Source organism: Mesoplodon bidens (genome assembly GCF_964165515.1).
Source record: "Mesoplodon bidens genome assembly, contig: HAP1_SCAFFOLD_240, whole genome shotgun sequence".
Classification (NCBI taxonomy): domain Eukaryota; kingdom Metazoa; phylum Chordata; class Mammalia; order Artiodactyla; family Ziphiidae; genus Mesoplodon; species Mesoplodon bidens.
In genome coordinates this window covers 616,598-643,687 of record NW_027671802.1, presented here as the reverse complement: position 1 = coordinate 643,687, position 27,090 = coordinate 616,598, and the positions used below count along the sequence as shown (strand labels likewise).

General features: G+C 39.5%; 1 pseudogene across 1 annotated transcript; it reads right to left on the bottom strand.

Annotated features, from left to right (window-relative positions):
• Window positions 1-6,657: 6,657 nt before the first annotated feature.
• On the bottom strand, window positions 6,658-26,541 carry LOC308611041 (centrosomal protein of 78 kDa-like; annotated as a pseudogene). Its single transcript has 7 exons — window positions 26,520-26,541; window positions 21,580-21,710; window positions 12,461-12,538; window positions 10,832-10,998; window positions 9,599-9,770; window positions 9,228-9,275; window positions 6,658-8,689 (listed from the first exon to the last, which is right to left on the bottom strand). The product of its transcript is annotated as a centrosomal protein of 78 kDa-like (transcript).
• Between the last annotated feature and the right edge of the window lie 549 nt (window positions 26,542-27,090).

Genomic DNA, 27,090 nt, shown 5'->3' with positions numbered 1-27,090 from the left:
GGTAAGCCATAAGCCTTCCTTTGCTTTGACTGTGGTTAGTGTGTTTGCTGGATTTCTAAAATATATTTTTAGTGTTTACTTGTTTAGATTGAAAAGATTGGGCTATATTTTTAAAAGTTTATCCCTCCATTTTGGAAGGCCTTTTAAGTTGAGATATTGCATGCAAGAGAGCTAAGGGAATTCTGGACTCCATATTTTCGTTTTTACCTTTTTTTTTTTTCTCAGACTTTGAACTAACAATGGCTAAGAATGAGAGGCACTCAGACCCGAATATTTTTTCCCTTGTCAAGCACAGAGAATATGGGAAAGAATGAAATTGGGAAATTGTTTTGCTCCTCTTCCTTTCCTCCTTTTTGGTCAGTTACCTTAGTCGTCCACCTCACTTTGTATTTCTAGCCTGGCTTCAGAAGACCTGAATTTGATGAACTACACACTGATGGAGTAGTAGATTGCTAGAAGGAATGGCGGCTTCACAGAATTATTTTCAAGAAGGATGGTCCAGCCAATTTCCTCACTTCCACTGTGAAAGGAGTTCCCTATTCCTAAGAAAATGGACCTATGTCCGACTGACACAGAAGATGGAGATTTATCCCAGTGCATGTATATATGTATATCTATTAAATTTATGTATATATATATAATGCCTAATGGAAACATCTCAGATGTTCTCTTTGGTATTTTTCTTTAATTTTACTTATAAAATTGTGACCATTTTTTAACTCAAAAGAGGAGAACCTTAAAAATTAATTAAGAAGACATCCTCAGTAGTCTAAGGTTCAGAGTGACTTGGCAGAGAAAATTGCTGAATGGTTAGATAATAGTGCTGGTATGCTTGGCTATTGTAACACTTTACATTTGAGTTTCTCTTCCTTGAAATTACAAGAACTATATGACTCAAGAGAAAGATTGATAATTAGGAATATTCTGCTTGCTTTTTTTTTATTATTATTATTTTTGTTGTCGCAGTACACGGGCCTCTCACTGCTGCGGCCTCTCCCGTTGCGGAGCACAGGCTCCGGACGCGCAGGCCCAGCGGCCGTGGCCCACGAGCCCAGCCGCTCCGCGGCATGTGGGATCCTCCCGGACTGGGGCACGAACCCGTGTCCCCTGCATCGGCAGGCAGACTCCCAACCACTGTGCCACCAGGGAAGCCCCTCTGCTTGCTTTTTATATAGCGTATTGAAGAACATTTTAATTATTTGGAGGTCATAGGAAGGAACCTTCATGATCTAAGTTTTGAACAAGTAGTGTTGCAACACAAAGCTATGACTTAAAAAGGAAATTTGAAATGACCTATTTCTTTTGGCATCTCAATCCAGATATCTGTCAGTAAAATGAGTCACTTTTCAGTCAAATGGGTGGTCAGCAATATAATTTTTTATTGGGAAGCTGAAAGACACCATTGCCAAGCAGAGCACCTGCAGTGTTAACATCTATATTTGAGCATCTTTCGTTTTCCCAAGGGGTGCAAGTGAAGAGAAGGCAGGCAGAGAAATGGCACTTGAATAAAGTTTTTCAATATGGATATAACAGAGAGCATTCCCAGAGGCAGGTCAAGTCCAACCCAAGAACAACTCTCTCAGTGCTTTCACAACTAGGTAAAATACAAGACCAGTAGTAACTCAGCTCTCAAATCAGTGCTGAAATCCAGTGGAAGGTTGTTAATATTGATACGGTTAACATACATCAAATAGGATTACTGAATTTTCTGAATCCAACTGAACTCCCAGGATTGTTTGGTTTCATAGGCTGTTGGGCTCAAGACGCATTTGGTTTTAAATAATCCTTCCTAAAATGTTCAGCTTTCAGTCTAATATGATTGAAACCCAGCTTGAGTGTGTCTTATAATACACTGGACAGGAAAGACTATGGGCATTGAATTATTCAAAACATGGCAGGCGAAGGAGTGATATGTGGGGAGGATGTGATCATAGAAATGAGTGAGACTTGATATGTCTTGTTATCTCATTTGATTTACCTGTTAGAACTCTTCCAAATATTAGAGGAAAGAAATCAATATCAATTTTCACCTGTCACGTTCCACACTTCAATGATGAATGAATGTCAAATTTGACCACAGTTTTCTGTACCACCTGCTCTGAAATAATATTTCTGGGCCTTTATTAAAAAGGTAAAATTGTCATTGAATTTCCAAATATGATTCTGCAGTGGCTAATTCAGCTTGTTTTATTAGTAAGCAAGTTCTGATGAGTAATACTAATTTAATAAGCCTGCATGTGAGGTTAAAGTGTCAACTATTCCTGCCGAAGGTGATGAGATATGACTGTGATGAGGTGGTAGGACACTCACCTTCCTGAACGAACCCTGCGAGCACACAGTTCTTGGGAGAAACCAGTACTGCATATAGTAGCAAATCTGATATCATTTTACATGTCTCCTGTAGCAGTGGAATGCGCACACATACAAACATGATCATGGGTGAAAAAACACACATGCGCACCTTAGAGGCTTACATTAATTTCTGAATATAGTTCTCCGGAAAGAAAAAGCTTTACTGATGATTTGTATTTTTATAGTTTATTGTTTTATCCATACTAAAACACTTCATGAAATCACTTCCTGTTTTGTTGTCCATGGAATCCTTTCCATTTTGAGATGCTAAATATAAATCGAAATAATGATTATAGTCCTTGGCCATGAAAGACTAAGTTACAGAGAACCCGGTGACTGGAGGTCAGAGCTGCCACGGAATTATTCTCTGCTCCAGAGACCATCAGAATATCACTGTGTACCCACTTAAGGATAGAATGCTGCTATTGAGAAACGAGCTCTCTTTTATTTCTACTAAAAGGAGAGAACAGTAGGGGACCTTGGCTGCGCGAGTGTATGAGACTTTCTCTGTTTTGTACAATAAGCCAAAAACAATACATGAAATAGCCTCACGCCTTTTGTCTTTTGTACCCAGCTCCTTCCTGTATTGCTCCTGATCCATTACACTTAAATCAACAAGAGTTGCTTGAACATTTTGACAGTTATGTTCCCCATACCCTGAAGCCTTTTTAAAGGGTTACTGAGATAAAGCTATTTCAAAAATACTCCCTCCAAATTTTTTCAGGGTGGCATCAATGAAAGTAACTTAGAGGAAAAAAACTTGAGTTCCTGGCCTACCCCTCTAAGGCCAGGCAAGCATAAACCTTCATAGCAAAACCTAAGTTTGCTCCCAGTTGAGAATTTGGTTTCCACGGTCTTATATAAAAAGTATATGGAGACTTTAATTCCCTATAAGCCCTTTCCAAAGAGTGAATACAGTTCATCATTCGTAAGAGATGATGGAAGTTACAATTTTGTTGAATAGGTGGAATATATATTACATATAATATACATATTTATTTTTAATATATATATATATAATATATATAAAGTTACTATTCAGAGTCCTAAAACGTGGATTTTTCTTACTTACCAAGAATGAACAGTAACTTGATCTCTAAACAATAAAGCACCTGGTCATAACAGAATCATAACAAATATTTGATATCAGAATGAATTCACTGTTCAGGTGTAAAGAGGGAATAGCTTCAGTTTTCCTCTTTCGTGCACCCCATTATTGCATCCTGGACAGAGGGGATTTTCTTGATTTTAATCTAAAGGAGAAATGGTCACTTTTGTTGAGATGGAAATTGACCACCTCAGTAGGCAGAGGCACTGTTTTTATTTGGCTGAATTCATGTTTCTAGTGATAATTCAAGGTGTAATAGGGTTTTCTCAGCCACTCCAAAATCTGAAAATGATAAGCATCTCACCAGAGTTTCAGGATGGCCCATTACCTATTCTGTGGAAAGGATATTCAAAATACCATGCTTCATCAATGTCTTCTTTGACTTGTTAATGAATGGACAACTACTGAGTTAAGACAGTGTCTTATCCTTGCTTCAAAAAAATAAAAACAGAAAACCCCCACAAACACAAAAAAACTGTTAACAATGAAAACTTATTATGCCAGGCCTTAGTATGGCCTGACTTGGAAATTTAGTTTCAGAGGCTTTTGTGAATATACCAAGGAAAGAGGACCTAGGTGTATCTTATTCCCACAGGCCGCCAATAAATATTTGCTTAACGGACAAAATATGAATATATAGTGTAGGAGAGAACCTGACAGATGCTTCACATTATTGAGTGATAGCAATGCCCAAACTCATCTGTGATCAAACACTATGAAAGTATCCTCCTAAGGATAAACTTATTACAAATAAGAAGTGAAAATTCAATTATGCAGATACTTTCAGTGTCAGCTCTGATATGCAAAAAGCATGGAAGTTGTCACTGTATCTTGTCCTTACAAGATAATGCTGTACAAAATGAAAATCAGTGACTTTTCTCAGACGTGATTAATAAAACATGTAACTATGAAAGAATTTTCAAACGGTAATTATGTATGTGTATATATGTGTCTCTGAAAAATCTGGTCAAAGAAAACTGAGGCTATCAGTATAAACTTCTTTAACTTCTATCTCTTCTTACCTTTATTTCCTCCCAAACTTACCAGTATCCATCCAGCTCGAAGGATACAAGTGATTTTTATATACTGTGCAAGGTTTTTTTCTTATTCATATGTCCGTGTTTCCCCAATTCTCTAAATTATTATCTACATCTTCAGGATCTCCTTTATTGGTTCCTTCATTTCAACATATAAAATACAAGTCCTTCTCATTCTAAAAAATTCTTTTTTGCTAATTATTTTCTCTTTTCATCCAAACTCCTTGAGAGCAGCCTATTCCCACTGTCCTCACTAGCCCCGCCTGGCCCCGACAGGCAGCCCTACACCCTCAGTTTATTGCCATCTGACTTTTTGTCCACCACTTCCCTGCACTGCTCTCAGGTCACTGGGGACCTAACTGCCCAAATCCAATGGACACTCACAGTCTCTGAAGGACGACGCTGGCATCTCCTTCCTCCTTCTTGAATCTCTATCACCTCTCTCCTTCCCAGAATTCTTCCTCTGCTTATCACTTAAACGTTGTCAGGACTCACAGTTCTCTGACATCTCATCCATTTTCATGATTTTAATGACTGCTGATATGTGCTGAGGACATTCAAATTTTTATCTTTCCATGTCTTCACGTGCATGTCCAGTTATCTACCAGTTTGTCTTCTGAATTCTACAGGTGCTTCAAAATTCTACATGTCCAGAACTAAAGTCTTTTCCCCACTTCAGTTCTTTATCCCCTATTTCCAAACTCAATGATACCACCACCCAACCTTAGTCACACAGATGGGGGTTCAGCCTCCGCCTCCTACTTCTTCCTTACTTCCCAAGGTCAAGTCTTGCTGGTAATTTCCTAAATACAATTAGAACTTATTTCCTCCCTTCATTTATACCTTATTTCAGACCCCTTTCTTCTTGCTATTACCTGGTCTAGAAGTTACGAAATTGCTCTTCGGTGGAACCAGTTGTTAGACATTCTATTAAAAAAGGACTCTAGGGTCAAATAGCTTTGAGGATGGCTGTGTACCATACGCCTGCTGTGACGATCCAGAATGAACATTAGCCTACAGCAGCCCCGAGAAGCTGTACAGTAAAGGAACCTGATTAACTCTACTTAAGCCAGGTTCTCCCTTCTGCCGGCCTATAAACCTTTCAGTAGGGACAGGAGAGGAGGTGGCAGCGTGAAAATCCCACTTGAAAATATAAAGCACTGCTCCTCAGAAGAGTGGGGCATAATTATCTCCAGGCTTCTTCAGATTCCTCATCCATACTGACGTCAGTGGTCTAAAATGCCACCTGAACTTGTCCTTTCCATTCTTAGCTATTTTCTGAGGAAACCAGCTCCACGCACATGGTTGGTTAAGACCTGCTCTCCTCCTCCTCGCTGCCTCCTTTAGGGGCACTTGCCGCTGCCTGGGGACACTGCACTGATCCTCCAGAGCCTGTGCCTGTGGCTCTGTAACACACCCCTCGCACACTCACGGCTCTGGACTTCCGCTGTCCACTCTGCCTTGAGTATCCTTGCCTTTCACCGGTTGACTCACCAGTTTCTCACGAGTCCTTTAAGACTTAGCTTAGGGACTGCCCCTTTTGATGACTTTTCTTTGCCTCACGGCTCCCCCTCTTCTTCCACAAACACTGACTAAACGCCCTGAATATGCCCGTCACAGCAGGTCACGTGCAGGATGAGACATCTGCTGTGCGTCTTCCCCTCTGACTCCACTGCTAAAGGGCCAACACTACATCTTGCTCATTGTTTCACTCCTCTAACACTCAACCCATGACTAATGAACTAACTAGTACTGTAGTAGCCCTCTTAGTAACAATCAGGCAGGACCTTCTACAAGAAATCTGACACTCCAGCTTTTCTCTGATCTCACCTTTCACTCTGATTGAACTAAAGACTTATCTGTACATGTTTTACCAGGGAGACATAATTTAATCCAGAGATGTCATCACATACTCTTACATACTCTGCCGTTTAAAAATTCTGCTCACAATGGGGGAAGGAGACAGGTGTGCTTTCTGACAGCCCCACTGTTTTTGCACTTCTAGTGGTCACTGGCTTCTCTCTGTGCCTTCCTTAAACCCTTCTTAACAAGGGAACAGGATAACAAAGTAATTAAGAGCCTGGTTACAGCCTATGTGTGAACAGAAACATAAACAGGGACATAGAGAATAGACTAGCGGTTGCCAAGGAGGAGGGGGTGGGAGAGGGTTGGATTGGGAGTTTGGGATTAGCAGATGCAAACTGGTGTATATACAGGATGGATAAACAAAAAGGTCCTACGTGGGACTTCCCTGGTGGCGCAGTGGTTAAGAATACGCCTGCCAATGCAGGGGACATGGGTTCAAGCCCTGGTCCGGGAAGATCCCACATGCCAGAGAGCAACTAAGCCGGATGTCACAACTACTGAAGTCCAGGCACCTAGAGCCCGTGCTCTGCAACAAGAGAAGCCACCACAATGAGAAGCATGTGCACCTCAACTAGAGGAAGCCCGCGTGCAGCAACAAAGGCCAAACACAGCCAAAAATAAATACATACATGCATTTATTTTTAAAAAGTGCATGTATTTAAAAAAAACCCAAAAAGTTCCTACTGTAGAGCACAGGGAACTATATCCTATATCCTGTGATAAACCGTAATGGAAAAGAATATGAAAAAGAATGTACATAAATGTGTAACTGAGTCACTTTCCTGTACAGCAGTAATTAACACAACACTGTAATTCAAGTGTATGTCAATAAAAAATAAAATTTAAAAAAATTGCCAGAAAAATAGTCACATAAGGGGAACTTCCCTGGTGGTCCAGTGGTTAAGACTTTGCCTTCCAATGGAGGGGGTGAGGGTTCAATCCCTGGTCGGGGAGCTAAGATCCCACATGCCTTGAGGCCAAAAAACCAAAATATAAAACAGAAGCAATACTGTAACAAATGCAATAAACACTTTAAAAATGGTTGACAGCATAAAAAATCTTTAAAGAAAAAACTCACATAAATCAGAAACAAATGAAAGATAATAAAGTCCATACATTAAAAAAAAAAAAAAAAGAGCATGGGTTCGGGTCACATTGCAACTTCCCACTTACTTATAGCTGTGTAATTCTGGGCAACTCACATAATGTCTCCTCAGACTGTTCATCTATAAAATGGGGATGGTAAGAGTTCCCTACCTCAGAGCGTTGCTGTAATCCATAAACACGGTTAAGTGCCTTGGTAAATGTTTGAGGCTCTCTGGTTATTATGAATTAAAATATGTCAATGGCTTCTGGCCGTGTGATTTATAATAGTTTGATGTTTAACCAAATGGTAAAACTATTCCATTTATTATTCCCATCTCTTTTTAACCCTTAGCCTGCTTTGTTGTTTATGTTTTCTGCCACCACAGAGTGCTAGTTCCAGGAGAGTAAAGGCTTTATTTTGTTCACTGCTGAAAGCAACAGCACCCAGAAAAGTACTGTACATATGAAGCCCTCAGTAAACACTAGCTGAATGAATGGTGCAAAGTGTTACAAGGAAAAGTACACCCAAACTTTCATTATAATAAAAAAGTATAGATAAAAAAATCTTTCTCTAATGGCTTCCAGTCAAGTAACTGAAAACACCATATGCTATAATAATAACATAAGTAATTTATGAAAATTTGAAGGCAAAAACATAATTTTAAAAGATTTAGACCTACGTTAGGTGTGATAGAGTATGGATGCTTTCTTGAAATTCACAATCAGATCCAAGAGTATCACTTTCAGACTGTTCTAGTACACTGAGTTTACTTTTAGTTGTCTTTGATGACACAGTCACTATTCTACTCTCTTTCTTAACAGAAATGTGTTTTCTCGAAGACTCACTTTTAATTGGTTTATTAACCAAAGAATTATTTTGCCCAATTCCTTTGCTTTTCTGCTTTACAGGTGAGTCAGAGCAGGAATGCAGGTCCTTCCCAGGTTGTTTCTTAGCAGAGTAGTTTTTGGTCTATTCACCTGCTTTGCTCATTTTCTCTGAAGAAGACCTGCTATTTCTAGATAATTCCTCTTCTTTTCTTTGACTTCCAGTTCCAGAAATGACGTCTGCTGAAGGAGAATATGTTCTAGCAATGAAATCTTCAAAAGACTCCTGCCGCTGCTCTGTGACTGGGACCCCCAGGTTGTCTTTGGAAGTTTCTAAGGCCTCCTGAGTAGACGCTGGGACACGGAAGGAGTCGAGAGGCAAAGGAATCCTAGCATCACCTGTAATTTTCGGGAAGTGGAGGGGAAGACAAAAGACAAGACAAAAATTCAGTGATGAACAAAGCCAACCATTAAAAAGTAGAGTTCAAAACTTCAATGTTACTCTGTAATCTTATTATTAACACAGTCAATTGATGAATCAGAAGATTTCAGAGCCAGTTTTTTTTGTAATTATATCTTGCCAAGTGATTCTCAGCTTAACCTAGCTATATCCAAGGCTATGTCCGCTACGTTTTCAGACTTTGGTGATTGGGGTAGTTATTACCCATTTCCTTTCCCTCACTAAAAATAAAACCCTATTCTGTAGGATAATTAATGTCTTTTCTATCCTCCAGGCACATGTAAACCGTATATAGTTTGTGACCAGACTGTGTTCTCAAGCTGTCAGTTCCCAAGACCACTCTGAGATGGGCTGATGGGGGCTCCAAGTAAGGCTGGAGGAAAAGCTGACAGGTTTTCCCCTCCCATTCCCATAACCAGGTGATTCACTCTAATATGTTACCTATTAGCTATGTCTGGACTACTTATTTTAAAAATTATATCAGTATGTGTACCTTCATTAGTGTTCCTTCATTGTAAGCTGACTGCATACAAATAGAAACCTAGATAAAATATGAACAGAATAGACATTTATACAATTTAAAATCTGGATATATTTTCTCTAATGTCTTCTTTCTTCATTAAGGATAGTTTGCTTTAACTCATAAATTTTCTCAAGAACTTCCAGTCTCCTTATTTACAAAAGTACAGTATCATGAAATGGGCCCACATTTACTAATCTCAGATTTCGAAAGGATTCCAGAGTCTTCTAGCTCCCGGGCATGTGAACTATTAGAGACTGATCGTTATTGTTTTCTCGCTGACTTGGTCATTTCCTTTTTGCTAATCACTCTTAGAATCATTAAGTGCTGTTCTGTCCATTTACTTGGCTATTTTGCATTTGTTATGGGGCACCCTGTTTTGATTCTGATTTTCCTTCTTCAAGTGCCTTCTTTTCTTCTTTAGGTGGACTACTAACAGGAGAATTCATCTGGGGACGACCTAGTAAATGAAAATCTGACTGATCTATACCAGCCATTGTGGCCAACTGCCCAAGGCTAGACGAGAGGAGGAAAGGAGAAAAGACAAAGGTTATTATAATCACAGAAGAGCAGTTTAGATTTCCCCAGACTTACAATCATGAAATACTTCTAAAATCTTTTTTTTTTTTTTTTTTTTTTTTTTTTGCGGTACACGGGCCTCTCACTCCTGTGGCCTCTCCCATTGCGGAGCACAGGCTCCGGACGCGCAGGCTCAGCGGCTATGGTCACGGGCCCAGCCGCTCCGCGCCATGCGGGATCCTCCCAGACCTGGGCACAAACCATAGCCCCTGCATCGGCAGGCGGACTCTCAACCACCCCGTCACCAGGGAAGCCCTACTTCTAAAATCTTAAAAGCTAACATCCTACTCCAGACTACAAGCCTCTCTCTCCCCCAAATCCTCAGCCATTTCCAGATTCATCCTCTAGGAGACATCCCACTGTCTCACTAGAAGCTTCAATATGTTCCATGCACCCTGTCCACTGCCTGTCACACCTCCATTCCTACACTTCTTTACCACCTTTCCTCCAGTTTCCAAGAATGTGTTTGTTCCTTCCTTCCCAACACCAACACCAATTCATTCACTGACAAAACACCACTCCATCAACTATCAATCTCCAATTCCCTCTTTCAGCAAAATTGCTCCCGGTTGAGAACCACTGACCTATATCTCCCCTGCAGATTAATAATCATTTTTATGTCTAAGGCAAAGATAACTTTAATTCAAACTTATCAAACAAGCAAAAGAAGTGAAAGATAGGAAAATTCTTATGCATTCCCGACTATTTTCAATGAAAACTGCCTTTAATTTAGTCTTTACAAAACAACTATACCTACTAATTACTCTGTCTACAGGTTACTCTTTTATAATGGGCTCCCCACTCTACCAAAGCAGGCTTCCCTATTTGCATTTCTTAAAAAATTTAATTCCTCATTTTAAAATGTCAACTATATTACCTATAATTACACTAAATTTGGCTAAATATAGCCACGTAAGTGATGAAAATTGCTCCAGTTCCTCAGCAAACTACCATTAGAGTCGCAAAGAGAAGAATGCCATGAAGAGAAATGAACTAACCCAGCATCTTTAAGGAGAACCAGGAAAGCATGGAACTTCTGAAAAGAATTCTCAGTGCTGCCCCAAACACCTTCATCATCCAGGATCATGCTTGTCAATGAGTGGGCATGAAGGGCTTCAGACAAAGAGAAAGTTGTATTTCTTAACTGGGCATTTTCATGTTCCAGCTATACAAGAAGACTGAAAACGTCTGACATGATTTTTTCTCATTGTCATCAAAAGTAGTCTTGCCTTGGGCTTCCCTGGTGGCGCAGTGGTTGCGAGTCCGCCTGCCGATGCAGGGCACACGGGTTCGTGCCCCACTCTGGGAAGATCCCACATGCTGCGTAGCGGCTGGGCCCGTGAGCCATGGCCGCTGAGCCTGTGCGTCCGGAGTCTGTGCTCCGCAACGGGAGAGGCCACAACAGTAAGAGGCTCACATACCGCAAAAAAAACCCCAAAAAATAACAAACAAAGAAAAAGTAGTCTTGCCTAGTTTCAAGGAACAAAACTAAAACACTCAAAATGGAATTATTTTATAATTAATGTAACCCTCCGCCAGTAAAGACAGAGACCATATCACATAATAACCAAAGCCCACAGGCACCCAACAAAGTTTCCTATATAACACTTAGGTGGTATATAAATAAACCCAAGTTACCGTTTTATTAATGATCTTTCACAAAAGATCACATTTCTAACTGGTTCAATTCATAATGGAGCCTCATTCCACATTAGAAAATGACCTGCTTTAAGTTTCCCTTAAATTAGAAAGTGAATTATAGAATCTGATTTGAACAAAACATATTACAACTCTGATGAATGTTAAGAATTAACTTTAGTGAGTAAAATATCTAATGCTTACGTTTAAAAGTCCTAAATCATACCCAACCCAATTTATTAAATGTACGATCACCAATATTTTCTTTGGCTTCTTGAACATATTCACCCCCGTGCACTCTTCCCCTTCCGCTCAGCATCTACGCACTTAAAACCCCCTGTAAGCTCAACTCTCGTATTTCTCAGAAAGGCCGTTAATGTTCATGATGCCCCTTTTGCCTTACATGAGCAGGTACTCAACATTTATTGAATGAGTGTCTGCCAATCCAATGGATGCACTTTCAAAAATTCCTCCCTACACTCACCCTGTGATAAATTATATTTAGATAGAACTTTTTAGATTATGCCCTGCTTTCATGCACATTACCTAATGTAATTCTCATAGTATATATTTTTATCTTTCATTGCATTCTTAGAAGTTTTCCAATATCTTAAATTTATTTAAATGATTCACTTTCCTAATTCATTGCCAGGAGAGTCTCATCATGTCTTTTATGTTACTGTATATACAATACATGCACAGAAAGTGCCTTCTTGAATCAAAGAATCATGAACAGGAAATAAGCTAATGTCGTATAAAAGCACACACACACACACACATACACAAAACCAGATTTTCACATCTTTAAAAACATGCTTTCTGGAATATAGATCATATGATCACTAAATACCAGTAAATGCAAAAGTCCATATGATACCACCGATTTGCAACATATTACAGTTTTAAAGCTTACAAAATATGTGTATATGGCTTAAAATCAAATCAAAATAAAACCAAAACACTCTCAAAAGCAGATGAAACGTGTTTACCTCACTGACTCGTCTATCAGCCTTCAGTCTTATTACTCTTTCCTCCTTTAACTGCTTTAGGCACTCCTCCAGGGTTTCCTAAACAAACAGAGTCAATATTATAAGTAATTCATAGTATAATATCCAAAAGCCTTTCCAGCTATTGGTCTCATCAGGATTTAGGGGCAGAGCCAGAAGTGAACTCAGATTTTAGTCTGCTACTGGTCATATCATACCATGCCAGTGAAATGAATGATCAAAATCTATCAAATTTGCAAAGATTTATTTAAATTCCACTCTTTCCAACATAAATTTGTGGCAGCCCACCATAAAAGGCATATGCATATAACATAGTAAGTCAGAAATAAGAAGTTACGACCAAGAAAGAAAAATTCTATTTTTATTTGTGGGTCTCTTTATAGCAGGAAGTCCTATTAACGAACCTGCTTAGCATACCTGAATTGCATAATTGCAGATTCAAAAGCATGTTTTAAAAAAGTAATCACTTTTAAAGCAATTTACAGTCAAGCACTGTTCCTGGAGTTCCCTGGGTATTAAATAATCGAATCATCAAAACCCTAAGAGGGGGCTTCCCTACTGGCACAGTGGTTAAGAATCCGCCTGCCAGTGCAGGGGACACGGGTTCGAGCCCTCGTCCAGGAAGAACCCACATGCCGCAGAGCAACTAAGCCTGTGCGTCACGACTACCGAGCCTACGCTCTAGAACCCACGTGCCACAACTCCTGAAGCCTGCGCGCCTAGAGCCTGTGCTCCGCAATAAGAGAAGCCACCGCACCGCAACGAAGAGTAGCCCCCCGCTCGACGCAACTGGAGAAAGCTGGCGAGCAGCAACGAAGACCCAACGCGGCCAAAAATAAATTTATAAAACAAAAAACCCTACGAGGAAAGAACGATCACTAACTCCATGTTATTTTACAGATGAGGGAAACAGAGGCAGAGAAGTAGAGTAAGTAGAGCAGCACAGCCAAGGTCACACCACTAAGTAGCAGAGCCACACTGTGGACTCAGGAAGCTGGCTGCCATTCCTGCTCACGGCGGTGGTAGTCTTCCCTTCACCAAGGTCACTGAAATAAAATGAACACTGATAAACTATCTTAGGAGTTTTAGGAACTAAGACACTTCGGTCCTTGAAGTGGGGACACTGCTTGCAATAGGCAGAATTCTGACAGAGCCTCCAAGATGACCACTTACTGAAGTACACAAACCTTCCACTTATCCAATCAAACTCTAAATGTAGGTGCTGTAGTGAAGGGATTTTGCACATGGAATTAAGGTTCAAAATCAGTTGATCTTTTAAGATAGGGAGATTACTTTAGGTGGATGTGGCCTACTCAGGCACCCCACGAAAAGGACCTGAACTCTTCCTGAATTGAAGTACAAAAGGGACAAGAGGGAGACTCTCCATTGCTGGCTCTGAAGAAGTCCAATGCTGCGGCAGAGAAGGCAAGCGAGAGGCCTCTAGGAGCTGAAACTCTCCCCCGACTGACAGCCAGCAAGGAAATGGGGACCTCTGTCCTGCAACTCCAGAATCTGAATTTTGCCAACAAGCCGGAAGAAGCCTGTAGGCATTCTTTCCCAGAGCCTCTGGACGCTAACACAGCCAGACTGACATCTTGATTTCAGCTCTGTGGCCCACACAAACTATGGTGAACATCCAATGTTTGGGGCTCAATATCTTACACTTAAATTTCACGTGCTTTAACACTCTCAGGAGGGAACCCACATGTTCCCGTGTGTATCTGAGCAGGAAGCCCAGTCACGCTGTGCCTGGACTTCTGACCTACAGAACTCTGAGCTAGTCAAATAGGTATTGTTTTCAGTCAGTAAGAGTGTAGTAAAAGAATTAATATTCTACTCAACCTCCAGGTTCGTGAACAAAATAAATGATTGTCATTGTTTTAGGCCACTGTTTTGGGGTGGTTTCTTATGCAGTGATAAACAATCATAATACCTATACTTATGAAAACAGTAAGGTATATTTATACATGTTAACTGCTTTGAACAATCACTTAAAGAATGAGGAACTCTATTACCTGCCATCATTGGGAGAGGAGCTGGTATCACTTTCTGGAGAGTAGCTTTTGGTACCTAACAACAATCCTACATCAGGAGTTTACCCTAAGGAAATCAAAGATGTGGGCAAAGATTTATCTACCAACATGATGTCATAAGATTGTTGATAACCAAACCCTAGAAGAAAGCTAAGAGCCTCCGAATTGGGACTGGTTTAAATAAAAACAGCTCATCGTCTGAAGGAATGCTCTATGAAGCCACTGAGAATGACAAGAGGTCTCAACCAGAGTTCATGAACGGGCTTCAGGAGTGCTACATTCAAAATATATCTGTGCGTTTTTCCTGGGAGATGATGCATAAGCTTAATCAAATTCTCTGATGTAGAAGAGTAGTTAGTGACATGGCAAAATATTTCTGATACTTTTTTAAGACAAAAGAACAGATTAGGTGTGTGTACATGCAGAGGTGGCTTTTATTTCCTTCAAGAAGTTATTCATTGTTTTCAAACATTTGCTCAATGAACATATATTTTTATATTCAGAACATGTTTAAAAAATTGACAGTCTAAGAACTTCAAATTCTTTAATGTTTCATTACTAAAGCCAGTCAAGTTTTCAATGGGGAAAAAGGGGAAAAAATTGCAAAATTCCTCTACTTTTAATATAATGGTTTAGTCAATCTTCTAAAACTGATTTCAAAGAAATTCTAAACAAAAAAACAAAAAACCCTCAGCACGGTCAGAGGAAAGTAGACTAAAATTCCTGACTGGTTCTAAATAGCACATCAAAGTGCAATTACATGCAACAGTTTCTCCCTCTAATGGAGGGAATTAGAACACAGTGTTCAATTTTTGTGAAAAAGTGTACCCTCCTCCTACAAAATATTCAGAATTCATGTCCCTTACATGGAAATATGGAACCAAAAAAGTTAGAAAGTAAAATTGCTTGATATTCTATTACTTAAGTAAGACTAATGATAAGGCTTTGGAATAATTTTCCTTCCTTCCATCTGCTCTCCATTCCACCCTTCTGTACACCAGCTAGGGTGATTTTTCTGGGGCAAAGCTCCCATCATATTGGATATCAAATTTTATGTTCAACTTTTCTCCATTTAACATTGTAATCAATCATTTCTCATATAATCAGGGGATTCATAACCTTGATTTTTTTGTGCGGGCTACAAAATATTCCACTGAGTGGGTTTACTGGTTAACCATTTTACAGATTTAAATTCTTTCCAACTTTTCAGTATTATCAGACAAAATAACCGTTTTTATGCATGAAGGCTTTTTTCCATATTGAGAATAACATTCTTACAATAAATCCATAAAAATGAGTTTGAGATCAAAGCAAATGAACATTTTTAAGGCTCTGAGGTACCTATCTCCAGACTTCTTTCCAAAAGATTTCTGAGATTTTACACTGCCATCAGCGATGTATCACTTGGTATATAACCTCTACTGTAACTGTTGGCTTACTTCCTCACTTAGAGTGCAAGTTATTTGAAGATAGGGGGTGTATTTTATTAAGTGTTTATCCCCAGCACCTGTGCCTAGCACAACGTAGACGGTCAATAAATAATTGCTTAATAAGGAAAATCCCTGCCACACACATACATATAAGATGTACGTGTGTGAAAGACAGACTGTGTGTTTTTCTCTAACTGGATAGATGAAAACTTGTCATCTTCTTTAATGTGCAATTTTTTTGCTTATAATTAGTCATTAAATTTCTCTTTTAGATTATATTGTAAATATTCAGATTCTCTGAGGCAAATGGGCCTGGCACTACCCATTAGTTACATAACCTTGGACAAGTTGTATAACTCTAGGCCTCAACTTCCTCATCTATAAAATGGAGATAAGCTCCCATATTACAGAGCTCTTGTGAGAATTACATGAGTTAAAACACATATAAAATTAGAAGAGTGCTTGGTACATAGAATATGTGCAATTAATGCTGAATGAATGAACATGCAAATGCAAACAGTAGTGAAGGGCTTCAAATGAAACGGTCTCATCCCACTCCCACATCCAGCACTCAAGAAGCGACCGATTCTTTATGCAGTTTTTAATTGTAAAATACGATATGTGTACTGAGAAGTGCACAGAACAAAACTGTCAATGTGACAAAGAAAAAGAGAATACTTACATAAGCACTACTCGAAGCTGAAAGTATTGATACTTGTCAGCATCGCAAAAACCCCCCATATCCTTTTCTCATCACAAGCTCCTTCCCTCTTCCCGGTTAAACACCAACCTCACTTCTTGACAGTCATTTCCTTTAACCTGCATGCATCCCTAACAAAAGAGTTTAGTTGTGTCAACATCTAACTTTATGTACAGGATCATAGTATATGAAGTCTTTTCTATCTTATTTCTTTCTCTCAACGTTGGTTTAAAAAATTCATCCACATTGCTGCCTGTAGCTCTAGTTCATTCAATTTTATTGCTGGATAGTTTTCCCACTGTACAAATACACATCATTTATTTAATTTTTGACTCTTAATGGACATTTGGTTTGTTTTCAGTTTGTGCTAATGCAAATCATGGACAGGAATCCTGCTGTACCCGTTATTCTGGTGCATTTACACAGGGCGGGGGTGAGGGCTGCTGGCTCACAGGCTATTTATATACCTTCAGGTGATGGAGAGGGCTAAATGCTTTCCAAAGTAGTTGTGTCGATTTATACTCCAGTATAAACAGGGTAGAAGATTCCCATAGTACTTCAGGTCTACAATACCTGATACTACCAGACTTTTTATTTATGTATTTGTCAATCTGATTGACATGTAGTTTCCTTGGTTTTGACTCACTTTTCACTTATTACTTCATGAAGTCGTACACTTTTCTGTGTTTACTGGCTGTATGGATTTCCTTTTTTATGAGGTTTACATCAAATATTGTTATTTTTTATTATTTTATTATTATTATTTACTTTTGGCTGTATTGGGTCTTCGTTGCTGCGTGCAGGTTTTCTCTAGTTGCGGCGAGCGGGGGCTACTCTTCATTGCGGTGGCTTCTCTTGTTATAAAGCACAGGATCTAGGCGCGCAGGCTTCAGTAGTTGTGGCACGTGGGCTCAGTAGTTGTGGCTCACGGGCTCTAGAGCACAGGCTCCGTAGTTCTGGTGCACGGGCTTCGCTGCTCCGTGGCATGTGGGATCTTCCCGGACCAGGGCTCGAACCCGTGTCCCCTGCCTTGGCAGGCAGTTTCTTAACCACTGCGCCATCAGGGAGGTCCAACTATTGTTATTTTGAATTCTTCTCCATGTCCAAGTAATACTCTTACATGACTATTTTCTCACTAAATTGGAGGCGTTATCAGTTCACTTTCTAACTTACTAATAAGTAAGGGTTTAGTTCCTCTACACTCTTTCCTATGTCCACACTGCTCAGTAAAGTTATGTCATCATGAGTTATTCCACTGCTCATGATCTCTTTGACTTGTAGTCATATACTTAAAAACCTACATTGTTGATCAACTAGAAGCTCTCTCAACGTCACGCTTTGTAAAATGAGGACATTCTTACCATCTTCCCTTTTTTCTACCTCCTGTCTACCTTCCAAACCCAGCTGTTACGTTGTCAAAGTTGAAATTTATATTCTGTTCTATGTGCAGTTAAGTCTTCTGTTACTTGAGAGTCAGTACGGAGTAAGGTTTAAGAGAACAGGCAGAGAGCCTAAACTCAAAGCCTCGATCCAACCTTAAATTAGGTACAGCCTGGGCAAGTTCCTTCCCTGACTTAGCTTCCTGCTCTCAAAAGTGGGAATGATATTAGCACCAACCTCATAAGGCTATTCAGAGGATTAAATGAGTTAATATATGCAAAAACACTTAGAGCCTAATATATGCTAAGTACATACTAGTACACAATACATTTCAGTACATACCAAGTTAATACTAATACATACTAAGTATAGTTTACTTTAGTTATTTGTGATTACATGCAAGTTGGCAATAAAAGCTGCAAACCAAGACAGTATTGCCATTATTACAATGAAATTAATATTGCCCACTGCAGATGTACTGTGTCTCTGTGTATAGACTATACCTCGTTCCATACTGTGCCAGTGTCACTGCCCTTGTGCAGGGTGACCACATACCCCAAGCCGCCTTGGGCTGTTCCAGTTTATACCTGTTGTCCTGATATTACAGCATTAGAGTGCCTCCTTACACTAATGAAGTGTAAGGAGTTTGGACAAGGTCCGGTTTGGACAACAAATTAGATAGGTGGTCATTACCCCTGTGTGTCACTGAAAAGGGGGACATCTATAGTGTCAAGTTGAAGTGGATTCTTCCCTTCCTCACCAATAGTAGGTTAAAAATCAACCATAGTTCAGTGTGCTTCAGCTTTATGTCCGTATAGCCTTTTCTCCTCTGGAGTTCAAGTTCCTTCTCCTCTTCCTCTCCATCCTCCCTTCCAACAGTGCCTAACACCTAGTAAGTACGATATGCCTCAAGGTGTTTCTAAGCTCTCAATCACACAATCAATAGAAGCCTCTCCACTATAGACTAGCTGCAATCTGCACTGAATCCCCTATTACCTTCCTTCTTGGTTTATTGCCTCATTTTGCTGGATTATGTCTATAAATAGCTTAAGGTGTAGCACAGGAGGTCAATTTTTCAAATTTCTTTGGGTACAAAATATCTTCTTCAGCCTCCACTTATGACTGATAGTTTGGCTGGATACAAACCCCTAGGGTGAAAATTATGTGCCTGAAAAACTTTGGAGGTATCTTTCTAATGCCTTCCAGGATCCATGGTGCTCATGACAAGTATGATAAAGTCAGATTGTAACCTTTTTTTTTAGGTGACCAGTATTTTTCTCTCTGGAATGGATGTATCCTCTCAGTATTTTATTCTATTTTAATTTATTTTTTAAGTATTTGAAAGTTTCACAATGAAGGGTGCCTAGGTATGAGTCTATTCTTACTCATCTTGCATAACTATTTTCAATCTGAGGCCTGATGTCTACTTTCAGCTGTGGGGAATTTTGTTGCCCTTTGACAGCTTCCCTCCATTTTTTTTCTGGGTCTGGACTTTCTAATAGTAACATGTGGGATCTCCCAGATGCAGCCTCTCTAACATATTTCTATCACATTTTCCATTGTGTCTTTCTTTTTTATATACTGAGAAATTTTTTAAATTCCTACTGAATTTATTTCAGCAACCATATTTTCATTTCCAGGAGACCTCTCTTGCTTTCTGACCATTCTCCTTTTCATTAATACCCTAGTCTTATTTTATAGTTGCTAGCTCTTTTTAAACCTCTCTCAGGATGCTAATTAGGGTTTTTTCTTAAATTATTCTGTGCCCTAAATTGTCCCTGGTCCTACTAGGATATGTTTGCACTCTTTCCCCCTCTCTCATGTTGTAAGCTTTACTCAACTAACAGGCAAATGACACTTATTTTCTATTTAAGAATGAGCGCAGAAAGCTCCCTGAAGTCAACGATTGATTGGCTTCTTATGCAGGAAGAAGCGGGGAGTAACTGTAACAGGATCTCCCCCAAAAACAGTTTTCTAGGGTGTAAAAACTCACAGTAGCTGCCCCAGTTCTCGCCAGTTTCACTGTCTTCAAAATGAAATCATCTCATTTCAGGAGGGTTAGGGCGGGGCAGGGAGTCCACTCCTCCAAACACATCCCTTCAATGAGCTCCCCTATTGGTCACACTTTTAACTAACTCCACCCTCTCTCCTACATGCGCACCTGAGCATGGGGCTACTTTTTCAGGTGGGGTCAGAATCCTCCTCAGTTGCACGTGGTCCCTGTGCATATTCTAGGTGATGCTTTTCCTCTGTTCTACTGCTTCAGTTTCACACTCTTCCACCTGTCTTCTTTCAAAACTATGTTGAAATCTCTTGATAGTTGTGTGCATATATACTTAAACACTTTGATACCATCATTGTAGTGTCTTGTCAAAACAGAGAAGAGCTAAAAGGGTTCTCAGTGCATTCTGAATCTGCTATTCTGTGGTCCCAGTGTTTAAACTTCTTGGACTTCCCCACTGTCTATTACTGCTTTTACAAATACAATCTCATGGTCTATTCGTGAAGGAAATGAATACACCACATCTAAAATAACAAGGAATGCGGGTTAGATGCTCTAGGGTCTAGTCATACTCTGCCATTTACTAATAAACCACTTACGTTCTACAAATTGTAGGTGCGCATTTATAAAACGAAAGGGAGTAACTCTACATGAACTATAGATTTCTCCTACTCTAACATTTCATAATTTTCTAAGTTCTTTTCTTAAAATTTCTCTATATTATCATTAATTTTAATTAAAAAATAAAAATCTAACTTTCTCTTTTGAAAATCAAAGAGTAGTTCCCGTAGTCCTACAATAATGGGATAATTAGTTCTGAAACCTGTCAAGTGTCATGTCTCATACGAAGAGAAAATCATATTAAATAATTTGAAAAAATTAAACATGGACTTTGTAGCACAAAGACAAGGTCCCCCACAAATGGTGTTCCTTTATTTACTAGAAATGTTCAGCTCTGCATTAAAGTTGAAATAAAATAAATATATTAATTTTGAGGTGCAAAAATTTCTTATGAAAATCAATTTTTCTTTTCTGTCCATACAAACAAAAGTATGGAATGACATTAGAGGTCAGGTTTATTTGGTAATAGAATGTAGCTTCTTGATATTTTTGATTTTAGGAGAGGAGAATATCAACATCAAAACTTTTTTCAACTTTACTTTTATTTAAAATGAGGCCATATTTTCCTCTTATAAAAAGAGAGTTCAACTAGAACCGTCTATTTTCTCATCTGTAAAACAAGAGCACTGAATCAGCTGACTGTATTCATTCAGAACTCAATTTCCTTATCTTATGATCACTAAGCTTCTCCCTAAATCTAAAATACTAAGCTTCTAAGCAAAGGAAAATATATTACTAACGACATGTTTTGATTTTAGTTTCTTAGAGTTCAAATGTCCACCATTCACCTTGGTCTAAGCTTAAGGAACCATTCAAGGGGATACAATGCAGGTGGGAGGAGAAAACAGAACCCTCACACAAGCTGTGCTGTGTTGCAATCAGCCTTCCGTTTGAAAAATAATCTTCTCTATAGCTTTAAAGTGATAACTTTGTACCTGCAATGCTTCTTGTTTCAAACGGATTTTCTCTGGCTCTTCCTGAACACGTTCTGAGGAATCATCGACCTCTTAGATTTCTGAGGAGGAAGGACTCCCTACTGTCACAGTCACAGGAAATTCTGATGGACCTGAGTGTCACAAGAAGAAGATAGGAAACCACAGAGTTGTTACACTAAAGTGCAAAGAAAGAAGACAAGATTGTATAAAAGACAACACAAGCCAGATACCAAATATCCAAATATTAGAGGACATTTAACAAAAGTGATCTGAAGTATCATTCTTTATAAATGTCTCTCACTGCTCTTTAGTGTAAAACAGGCAATGACTAAGTAAAAGTACAGGAACTTATTTTTGCTATGTTACTGTACAGACCTCTGTTGTACGTGGTTAGGATTAGTAATGGGAATTGCCCATATTATTTTATTAAGTTTCTTTCACAGAAGCCAAGTGAAGATCCAAGGTAAACATTTTTTCTCAGATCAACTTTATACTGCAAATGAAAAATTTATTCTTCACCATCAGACAAAAACAGTCTGGAAGAAAATGTAGTTTTTCAGAGGAAAATACATCAGTAAAGGGACTGATGAATAATCAGGAAGTCAACATATCTAAGCTGTGAATAATAGACATTAGAATTTAAAAAAATAAATCACATACACATACACAACTAAAACTGACCCATCAAAAATTTCATCTTCTCACCACCCTTAAGCCAAAACTAGGGCAACAATTCTCCCAGCAAGCTTCACTGCCACTGCAATGTTGTTCAATAGGACATTTCCAAACATTTAAAAACTGACCTGGCCACAACCCCATAAAAGTCTACAGATCATAAAGAACTGTGCTGGGATTATAAACCACGCAGAAGACAAGTCACTAGGACATCATTTTGACAACAAGCAGCAAACCCTGCAGCATAGGAAAACCCTAACAGGAGAACGAGGTGCACACCCCTCTCTCTGGGAATGCAAGGCCAGGACTGACACCCAAGATGCTCTTCTCTCAACCTCAGCAGTGGTGCCTTTCACAGAGCAACTATGCAGTCTCCCAAGACCACTGGGAAGGAGAGTCTGATACTGACAGTATTAGCTTGCCACGAGGCCATAAGCGAGGGAATGTGTGTGGTCTTGGTGAGAGAGCAGAGGTTTGGGAGATGTTGCTTTATATTGGCTTTCAGATCAGGAATTTGTACATATAGCCCGCAAACAACGTTTCTTGAAAACATGTGAACATTCTTGAGTATGACAGCTCCATGTGAGGGGTCAGAAATGGCAGTCAAGTTCGTTTCACTGGGTAACAGCTGATTTGCGGACTGGAAAACAGGCTTCCTTGTTTACAGACATAACCACAAGGCTGCCAGGTGTGCACTAAATCCACACAAATACACAGTTGCATTGGGAGAGCGACCAAACATGTTTTACATGGATTTATTTCAGAGAGGGAAATGCTTCATGTAAGGCTCTGTCAGTTTAAAAAGCAAGAAGAATGACCATCCACCTTTCCCAATTCAAGCCCTATATATCATAAATATGATAGCTACACACCACCAACTGATTACATACATCACGAGCTTTGATGAATAGAAAGCCCCTAAAAAGATAGCAACAAAACGAAGTTAGATCTTCATGTAAATACATCACCAGTTAAACCCAGTTAATACAACTATTTAGTAGTATGAACAGTATCCATACAGAATTGTGTATAAAAATAAATAAGCTCAAAACAAGGACCTGGAGGGCTCTGCTACGGAGAAAACAGAACAGAATTCAGCCTACTGGCTTGGTAATCACTCTCTGAACTGCTGAGAGGCCCCTTCAGCTCCTATGTTCAGGATGGTTGAGATTTCAGTCTCACTTCTTTAAATGGTGATATTAATCGTTCTCTAATTTACCCCCCTGTGTGAGGAGGATGGACCTGCGATTAAGTGTCTCAGGAAGAAGACAGGAAACCACAGAGCTGTGAAACTCAAGTGCAAACACTGGGGATTCAACACTATAGTTTATGCAACAGCAATTCACATTACCATTTGCAAAAAAGTAGTCGGTTGTCCAGTGGGGATTAGAAACATCCATTTAACATGAGCAACTGAACAGATATTTTACACAGTAACTACTTCAAGTACTATTTAAAATCAATTCTCTTTGTTTTCTTAAGCAATTGTTAATCCCCAATTTCCTGATTACTACCAAGTAAGTCACCTGAAGATCATCTAGAGCCATCTATTTCACTTAGCAAGCCTAAAGCTATAATTCAACCATTTTATTTACTGTTCTGTGACAAAAATTACTATGAACAGCTATCCCCTGGATAAGAAATCAGCTAATGCTAGTTTGACTCACTAAATCTGATTTACTGAGTTAATAAGCCAGTTGATTTAGAATAGGTCTAATGCACATTTTTCATCCATTCTGCATTAAACTATTTCCCATGCCTAAAATGTCTTTTTTCCCATTCATACGTATCCAAATTCCTACTTCTGTGCTGTAGGGCTTCGCTCAACTACACCTGCCTTTAATCAAACTTCTCTCACATGCACAATTGGTGATCATTTTAGTCTCCTCAAGACTCCCACGGAGTTACCTCTGTTGTGACACTTGAGAAACAACTTGAAACTCCCAATTACTTTTAATTTTTCTTCCTTAGAGGGCTCATTAGGCAGAAGCCATGTGTGAGTTACCTTTTTTCCTCTACACAAAATACCAGAGACCACCCACATAATACAAGTTCCAAAATAAAGAACTCTAAATGACTGAAAAAGGGAATGCAAACAGGTTACCTGTTGCTTTTTGCACTTTCTGCAGGACACAATGGCCGGAAACCAGACACTCCAGGTGGTAGCGCTTCAGGAGGGTAACATTCTTTACCAGCAGAGTATTTCCTTCCATTACTTACAGGCTTCTTTGCGGCCAAGACTACGTTTGACAAAGCATGAAAAGAAGGAATCAAGATGCACCAGAGGTCTACAGAGCAAATGTCACACGTGCACACGTCGAAAGGAATCAAAAAGGCACTTGACAACGATGCCAAGCCCATTAAAAAGAGGATCGGTTTTGTACAAAGGTTTTCCATAAGCCAGCATTTTTAAAAAACATAAGTTCTCTACAGTAACAAGTTATTTTAACTAAAACAAAAGTATTGAGATGTGCAGAAATGCAAAAATAAAAGTTTAAAAAAAATCCCAAAGTATGATACATTTTATGTATCATGCAGAAACACTCAAGTTTCCTGAATCTTAGAACACCTTTGGCATTTCTGAATCTCAAGGACACAGAAACACAGATACACCCATGACTTCTGCCAAACAGAATCTTCAGAAGTAGACCAAAAGTTAAATTTAAGATGAATTTTTCTATGGAAAAACAATACAAGTTATAAGGCTGCAAGTTGCTGGGGGGTAGGTGAGTCAATTTTACCCTCCTATAAGCCTGTCAACCTTCACTGCTCCTTTGATTTCATATAGAAAACGCACAAAAAAACAAATGAAACCCACTGGATGAAAGAGTGAAATGTGGAGACTTACCCTATATTTCAGTAGTAAAGAGGCAAGTATCTTTATAGGAAACATTTGGTTGCAAAAACTAGACCTACGTGTTAATATTTTACTTAGAACAAGCCATATATTAAAATTCACATTTAAATATTTAATTTGAATTTACTGAAAACAAACATCATAGGTTAAAATGGTTATATTTATCCTTCAAAGCTACTATATTTTATGTTATTTTATTTATTTATTTTAATAGATCTTGATTGGAGTATAATTGCTTCACAATTCTGTGTTAGTTTCTGTTACACAACAAAGCGAATCAGCCATATGCATACACATGTCCCCATATCCCACCCTCTTGAGCCTCCCTCCCACCCTCCCTATCCCACCCCTCTAGGTCATCGCAAAGCACCAAGCTGATCTCCCTGTGCTATGCTGCTGCTTTCTACTATATTTTAGCAGCATTAGGATGCAGGGTAAAATGGAGTGTATGCGGTAATATAGGACAAATATTTCATAGAGTGTAGCTTATTGATAATCACCACACGATCCTCTGTGATTTACATGCCTCTTAAAAATATATAGGAGGGCTTCCCTGGTGGTGCAGTGGTTGAGAGTCCACCTGCCGATGCAGGGGACACGGGTTCGTGCCCCGGTCCGGGAAGATCCCACATGCTGCGGAGCGACTGGGCCCGTGAGCCATGGCCGCTGAGCCTGTGCTCCGCAACGGGAGAGGCCACAAAAGTGAGAGGCCCGCGTACCACACACGCACACACACACACAAATATATATATATATATATATGTATTAAAATTTTTTTAAATTACACTTTTCTTGTTAGGAGATTAAAAAATTTCTAATAAAAGTTCCCATCTTTTATTAGGCATACATAAGTACAATATAAATGTGACACAATTCACACCATTATTTCACCCCTATACTCACCTGGATCTAGGTATATACCCAGATACTGATTTGCCTTACCTCTATGTCTCCAAATAACTGAGGCAAATACAAAAAAAAAAGCCCAAGAAATAAAATTACTCTTAAAAGAGCTCAATGAGCTTGTATACTGCAGTTACATTTCCACTTTGTTTAATCATGCTAACTAAAAAAAAATGTTTAACTGTTCTCATTCCATGATGCCCTATTATTCTGTACTAATTTTACAGAATTCCAAATATGTTGTACATATACATGTTTTATTTATATATCCTTCCATTTCTAATATCATAGCAAAAGTCAATGTAGCTATTTTAAGAATGCTTTACATAGGATATAAATTTTTAATAATAATATCTAATTAGTGTGATATCACAAATCTTAACTTCTTTGAATGTACTATTTGATTATTAAAATATCACTCTCTTTAGCGGAGGGGGTAGCGGAGGCGCGCGGGAGAATCCATGTCCTTCTTAGAACCGTTTCCTCTAAATACTTTTAAACCAACAGCTCTTGGCGAAAGTCTTCATCCCTTTAAGGCTAAGTTCTCGCGAGACGACAAGACGCCGGATAGCTTAATCGCACGTTGTGCCTGCGCGCGCTGGGGCAGCTCGCACTTCCGCCCGAGGCGTGTTGCGACTCACAGCAGCTGCCGGTCTCGCGTGGTGACGCAGCTGTTTTTTCTCGGCTAGGTCTGCTGTAACGGACGGAGGCCGCCTGAGCTGCGGAGTTGCAGAATCTGGCGTTCGGAGCTGCGGTTCTTGGCGAGATTTCGCGTTGCCCGTCCTCAGCCGTTTCACCGATAATCAGCGGATCGCTTTGCCAAGTGCCGGGAAGAACAAAGGAATTCGGAAGGAGACTCTCGGCTCCCGGCCGCCTTTCTCTGAGTGGCTTCGTTTCCCGCTCGCGCCTGTCCGGAGAAACTGGACTTATAACCGTCACTGGATTGTAAGTACCCGAGGCGAAGAGAGCTCACTACGCCCCGCTTTTTGCGTATCTTTGTTCCGGGAGAGTTTGTGGATTGGGAGTATCTGCTGAGCCTTACTTTCTGTGCCGAAAATCATTCCGTAGGAGCCGCC